This window comes from Eupeodes corollae, chromosome 2 (assembly GCF_945859685.1).
Source record: "Eupeodes corollae chromosome 2, idEupCoro1.1, whole genome shotgun sequence".
Classification (NCBI taxonomy): Eukaryota; Metazoa; Arthropoda; class Insecta; order Diptera; family Syrphidae; genus Eupeodes; species Eupeodes corollae.
Window position 1 is genome coordinate 134,622,585 of NC_079148.1, and position 6,000 is coordinate 134,628,584.

A 6,000-nucleotide genomic window follows, 5' to 3' on the forward strand; every position below is an offset into this window, starting at 1 on the left:
TAGACTCAATATTCTCTTCCATCATCAGAAAAAAAAAAGAAAAACCTACCATATTTTTTTCTGAGTATCATAATCCTGGTGTTGTTGAAGTACAAGCACCTTCTTCATTTTACTTCATCAGTGCTGTCGTACAATGCATAATAATGAGATCCCAAGGCTGTTCATAGTTAACGTCTTCGTTGGTCGTAGAGGTTTTTTTGTTGTTGTTTTTTCTTCGCTTTTTGTTAAGTTCTTTTAACTCGTTAATCGATGAGATGCATGTTAATAACGCGACGACACAGCTGACAAAGAGTAGAATATATTTTAACAGAAAAAAATAAAGAATCCAGAAATTGGTCTCAAGATTTCAAGAGTAACCCGATATACTAAACACCCTTAAGCGATTTGACCACATCTGCGTCGCTCGTCGGTCGCAGACGATAATGGAGCAAAGCAGACGCACCACAACATAACCGCAAACATAAGACTGCAAGTCAATGCGGAGGACCGATGGTTAAGCACTTTATTCTTGATCAAATATTAACATAGTATAAACGGAGGTATTTTTAGGAGATATAAATTTTCCACTTTTGACACTTTTTGTTTGATTTGATAATTTCTAGATCAATTTTTATTTTTGTTTATCCAAAGAATCGATTCGAATCGATCAGTGACTGGTTTTCTGTTTTAAGTTGAAAGCGGTTTGAACTCAGAGATTTTTTGTAGGTATTTTTTCGTTTCGTGAGAAATTGGTACATAACGAAAGATTATGGGAAGGTATAGAGGTACACACACAGAACACACTTTTTCTTCTTATTCTTCTTCTTATTTCCCTGTTTTCTTTTATTCCTTTTTCTTACATTTTCATAAAGAAAATCACACACAGACTCACTGGAAAGATTACCGGAATTTTAACCGATTTTTTGTTTTCGTTGTTCGCTGTAACTTTGAAATACACCGAAATCAAAGCCTATCATAGAATTCAAATCAATGAGGCTCAAGCTTTGAATTTAAACAAAACAAATAAAAAAAACACAAACCCGGAATCGAAAGAAATACGAATATCTTTTCATCCCATGACGAACTTATTAATCTGATTCTGGAATTTTATATCTTTTTTTTTAACAGGATACAAAAACAACAAATCAAATCCAATCTAAATAAAAACCGATTATACGCGATCTGTACTGAACTGAACACCATTCGCACATGAGCACAATTCAATCTCAACTGATCCATGAGAGCCCGCATTGAGGAGAGAACATAATGTTTTGAGTTTTACCTGTTACCTCTTTGCACAGGCACACATCAAGTATAAGTTAAGTATCTAGAAGATATGTACGTATATAGAAGAGGAAAGAAGCAACAAAACAAGGTCCAACTTTAAGACTGAGCTGAGGAGACTCCTCAGACTGCTGCGGCGGCTGGAGATACACCTGAATAGTTGTTGTTGTTGTTCCACGGTTACACCTACAGTTTTGCAGGTAGAAGAACAGAATTATAAAAAACTACGCTACGGATAGCTTGACCAGCGGTGCCCTCTTGTATTTAATAAAAGCATAAAGTTGTGTTTTCCTTTTTCTTAGGTTTTTACATTTTTTCGTTTTGGTTCTTTTTGAAAATCAGGTTTTCGCCCTAAGACAAACGAGATACTTAAACACCAAATCGAATAGAAAATTCGAATGCGCCTGCACAACAACGGCGGCGGAGCGGCGCGGCGTGGTCGTTATTGACTGATCTGATGCTGCTGCTGCTTTGGAAGACATTGCTGGTCGGGTCGCTGCTGGTGATGTTGAATTGGTGAGTTCCAAGTGGTGGCTTAGCTGAGGCTGGTTGAGTCTTCATCGATCTTTTCCTTTGCTGGTCTTTGTGTGGCAAAAAATGTCCCTACCCTGCCTTTGCTGCCTATGCGATGTGTATTTTTGTGAGCTAGATGCAACAAGGGGTTACTGGCTAAACCGGTGTTTTGGTTTTTGTGAAGATTGAAGAATTTTGTAGTGATTCATTCAGTAGGGTTCACTTGATGTGTATTTTGTATTTTCTTTCGATTTTATTTATATCTTCTGTTTTCTTTTTGTTGTTGTTGTTGAATTGAGTAGGTGCATTTTCTCAGCGCAGCGCAGGTATATTTTCTGGGGATTTTATATTTTGCGTGGGTGCGATATTGCTGTTTCTATGTGCTCTTTGAAGCGTAATCTTTTCTCTTTCGATTCTTTCCGAAGAGAAAATAAATAAAATAAGAAAACGGAAACCGAAAACCGAAAACGAAAACGTATTTTTATCAGGGATGTCGTAATATTTTATATTAGACCCTTCAAAAACGAAAAAGTAAATATTATGGTTTTGTCAAATAGGTGACTCCATAATGGCATCATCGAGCTCCGTTTTCCCAACAACGAGATTCTACTCAATTTCTCATCACAATGGCTCAGAAAGTCAAGAGGAAATACTGGAGTCAGATAACGAAGAAAAAAGTAATGGATCCGCCGAATCAGAAGAGATGGTTTCTGAAACGAGTGACTTCGACTTTGAAGATGAAGAGCCTTTAGCTAGTTTTGTGACGAAAAAGAAAATGCAATAGAAGAAACAGCAACATAATTTGGAGTGATACAAATCTTGGTACGTTCAAAGAAAAGATTTACCCTTTTTAGAAAATTGAGAACTGCTTTTCTCGTTTTTTTTTGCCGAAGATTTGATTCAAATGATAGCCGATGAATCCAACTGAAAAGCTTTACAAAGCAATATAGACAAACCGGAGAATATAACGGTAAAAGAAATGGAGACATTTGTTGGTATTTGCTTGCTTATGTCCTTGTTGAAATTACCTTCAACAAGAGCATATTGGAGCTCAGAAATTAGTCAAAGTTTTGTTTACGAGACAAGGATGTGCAACCGATGGGAAGACATAAAGCAATATCTCAACTTTGCTGACAACGATAAGCTTATAAAGCGCGGTTTTCCCGGACATGATAAACTTTTTCAAGTGAGGCATCTTCTTAGTAAAATTAGAGTTCGGCTTCTTCTTATTCCAAAGAAGAAGAATTTTTTGCAGTTGACGAGCAAACAATTCCTACAAAATGCGGGCATGAACTAAAGCAGTACAACCCAAAGAAACCTCACAAATGGGGTTATAGAATCTGGTCTTAAGTGGGTTGTCAGGGTTTAGCTACGACTTTGATCTTTTCGCTGGAGACCAAAGTAATACATATTCAGATGATGCTCCTGACGTTGGTGTGAGTGGAAATGTTGTTTCACGATTGACTGCCACTGTACCAAGACAAAAAAACCACAAGATCTTCTTCGATAACTGGTTCAATAGTCCAAAGCTTCTGGTACATTTGACCAAAACGAGACTGCTTCAATTAGAAACGGTAAGATTGAACAGCGTGCCAAATATTGTTGCTCCCACAGAAAAGGAAATGCGAAAGAAGGGTCGCGGATAAATGATCGAGAGAGTTGCAGATATCGATGGTGAAAAAGTACCCTTTGTATTGTGGTTCAACAATAAAGGTGTTAACATGCTATCAACATTTGTGGAATGTAATCCAACAACAAAAAAGAAACGATACTGCAGAAAGGAAAAAAAGTATATCGAAATTTATTATTTATTTTTATTATTATCATCTTTATTTTTTCATTTCAAAAATTTACAAACTTAAAACTAAAGATTACAAGCATGGCTCAAGGGCCGTCTGCCGGTATATTTTTCTAAACTAAGCATTGAAATTGACTGTCCAAAAGTTATAGATACATGCAATAAATACATGGGAAATGTGGATCTCCTTGATTCGATGCTTGGGCTTTAACTGATCGGAATCCGATCAAAGAAATGTCCCAAACAAATGTTCTTCTATTTCTTGGACCTTTGCGTAATAAATGTATGGATTTTATAGCGTAAGAAAAGTGACTTGTACATGCCCTTATTCGACTTTAAGATGGCAGTAGCCGAGCATTTCTGCAAAGTTGGCAAATTTGGAAGGATCAACCAGCTTCCATCACTGGTACTCCGAAAATCACGAAAAGAACTTTGGATTGCAGTCCATCGAACTCAACCCAGAAAAAAGATAAGAAAGTTTTGGTGCGACCCACTCCTTGAATGAAGTCCGTAAGTATTCAATGGATCATCTTGCAGAATGGAAAAGCGACAGACAGCAATGCCATAATGATTGCAAATTTCGAAGCTTTATATTTTGTTCCAAATGAGGTGTTTACCTTTGCTTAAACAACGATAGAAATTGTTTTCAAACTACGCCGTATATGACAATTTTTTTTTGATAAGAAAACTTTAAAGAGACTGGGACCCAAAACAGATCCTTGAGGAATGCCAGATGAAATATCAAATAAAGACGACTTCGATAGTCCAGAACTAACAAAAAACTCTCGGTTTTTCAAAAAAATCCTAATAACTTGGATAAGATATCGTGGAAAATTCAACAAAATTAGCTTAAAGATGAGTCCTTCGTGCCAAAACAGTGTCGAAGGCTTTTTCTATGTCTAGCAAAACTAGACCCGTCTTACTTCTTAAAACAAGATTGTTTTGGACATAGTCTTTAATTCTAAGGACTTGGTGGGAGGTGGACTGACCTGTTCTAAATCCGAATTGTTTAATTGGATATATCCTTCTTTCATCAGTATGTTGCAGGAGCCAATCCTTAAACACCTTTTCAAAAAGTTTACTAATATGGGTTAGAAGACTTAAGGCCTATAACTTGATGGGCTATCTTTAGGTTTTCCAGCCTTGGCAATAGGTATAACTTTTGCTACTTTAAATTTTTCAGGAAAATAACAGTGTTTTACTGTTTTTTGGAGATAAAAGTTAAAGAAGTTATACCTTCTTTAGTCAGTGCCTTTAATAATTGGATGCTAATTCCACCATCTCCAGGCTATTTTCTATATTTTCAGGTCTTTAAGCAAGCCTTTTAATAAACTGTTGTTAGGCATAAGTGTACTGGATTGAAAAATTTCAGAATCTTCGAACTCTAAGAGTTTTTCGCGGAACAACATTTTCGGTTATTACTTAAATAAGCTGACACTGAATGATTACGGTTGAAAGTTTGAGCGAAGCTGCTTGCCTTTTCTTCTGCGTAATATAAATGTTATTTTGTTCTCTAAGAGGAGGAACAGCTGAACCTTTTTTTCTTAGATATTTTTGTTCCATTCCAAAAAGTGTTGAACCCTCACCAAAACTCGATATTAAGTTGTTCCACTTTTGATTACGAACCACTAAAATTTCATTTTGGTAAAAATTGATGTTCGGCTCTCGATATCACGTGAACAATAAAAGAAATTGTCTCAAATTAATTTCATTCATCCAAACTGTATTTATTTATTTAACGAATAAACACTTTTAAGAAATGCTAATAAAATTGGTAAAAATTGGTAAAAATTGCTTTTCGACAAAAAATCCCGTGAACTAAAATAGATTCCGAAATCAAACTATTTCATTATATGCAAAATATTGTTGGTAATTTTTAAATTGTTAAGAATAATTTAACTGTCAACATTTTTAATATTAATAAAACATGAAAACCAACGAACATTTTAAGCAAGACAAACGGGATGGGAAATTATCAGTGTGGTCCCATATTTTTCAAATATGACATAAGCAAAAAAGAATTCTTTCAGTTCGGTGATACCAAATTTATTTGCATCTACTATTGTAGTATTCACTACTATGTAGCAGCCCTGATTATTATCCTTTATTTTAATGCTTCAATCCCCTTGTAAAGTTAAATTTAACACCTTTCGGCTTCCTTATAACCCAGTTGGTGATGTGTTTTATTGATTTCCTTTATTCGATGCATTTTGAATTGAATATCACATAACCCTGCAAAAAGTCACTTCTAAGGAATCATCCAATAAATTAAATGACCTGCATATAGTTCGGCCGAAATCAGAGTAGATATTGATTAATGCATAATAATGTATGTACATTATTTAAAACAAAAATAAATAAAAACATTGATGACTTTTTATAGCTTCAGTTTACATTGCTATAATTTTAAGTAAATAAACATTCAA

The 6,000-nt window shown here is 35.1% G+C and overlaps 1 protein-coding gene across 2 annotated transcripts in view; it reads right to left on the reverse strand.

Moving 5' to 3' along the window:
* LOC129945735 (uncharacterized) overlaps positions 1 to 1,595 on the reverse strand; it is a 101,814-nt gene extending 100,219 nt beyond the window's left edge. Inside the window, exon 1 of one of the 2 annotated variants that reach the window (XM_056055614.1) lies at positions 50 to 1,595. The gene's annotated coding sequence lies outside the window, so the exon portion shown is untranslated. The remainder of the gene's footprint in view (positions 1 to 49) is intronic. The other variant, XM_056055615.1, reaches the window with a different exon arrangement.
* Positions 1,596 to 6,000: the final 4,405 nt, after the last annotated feature.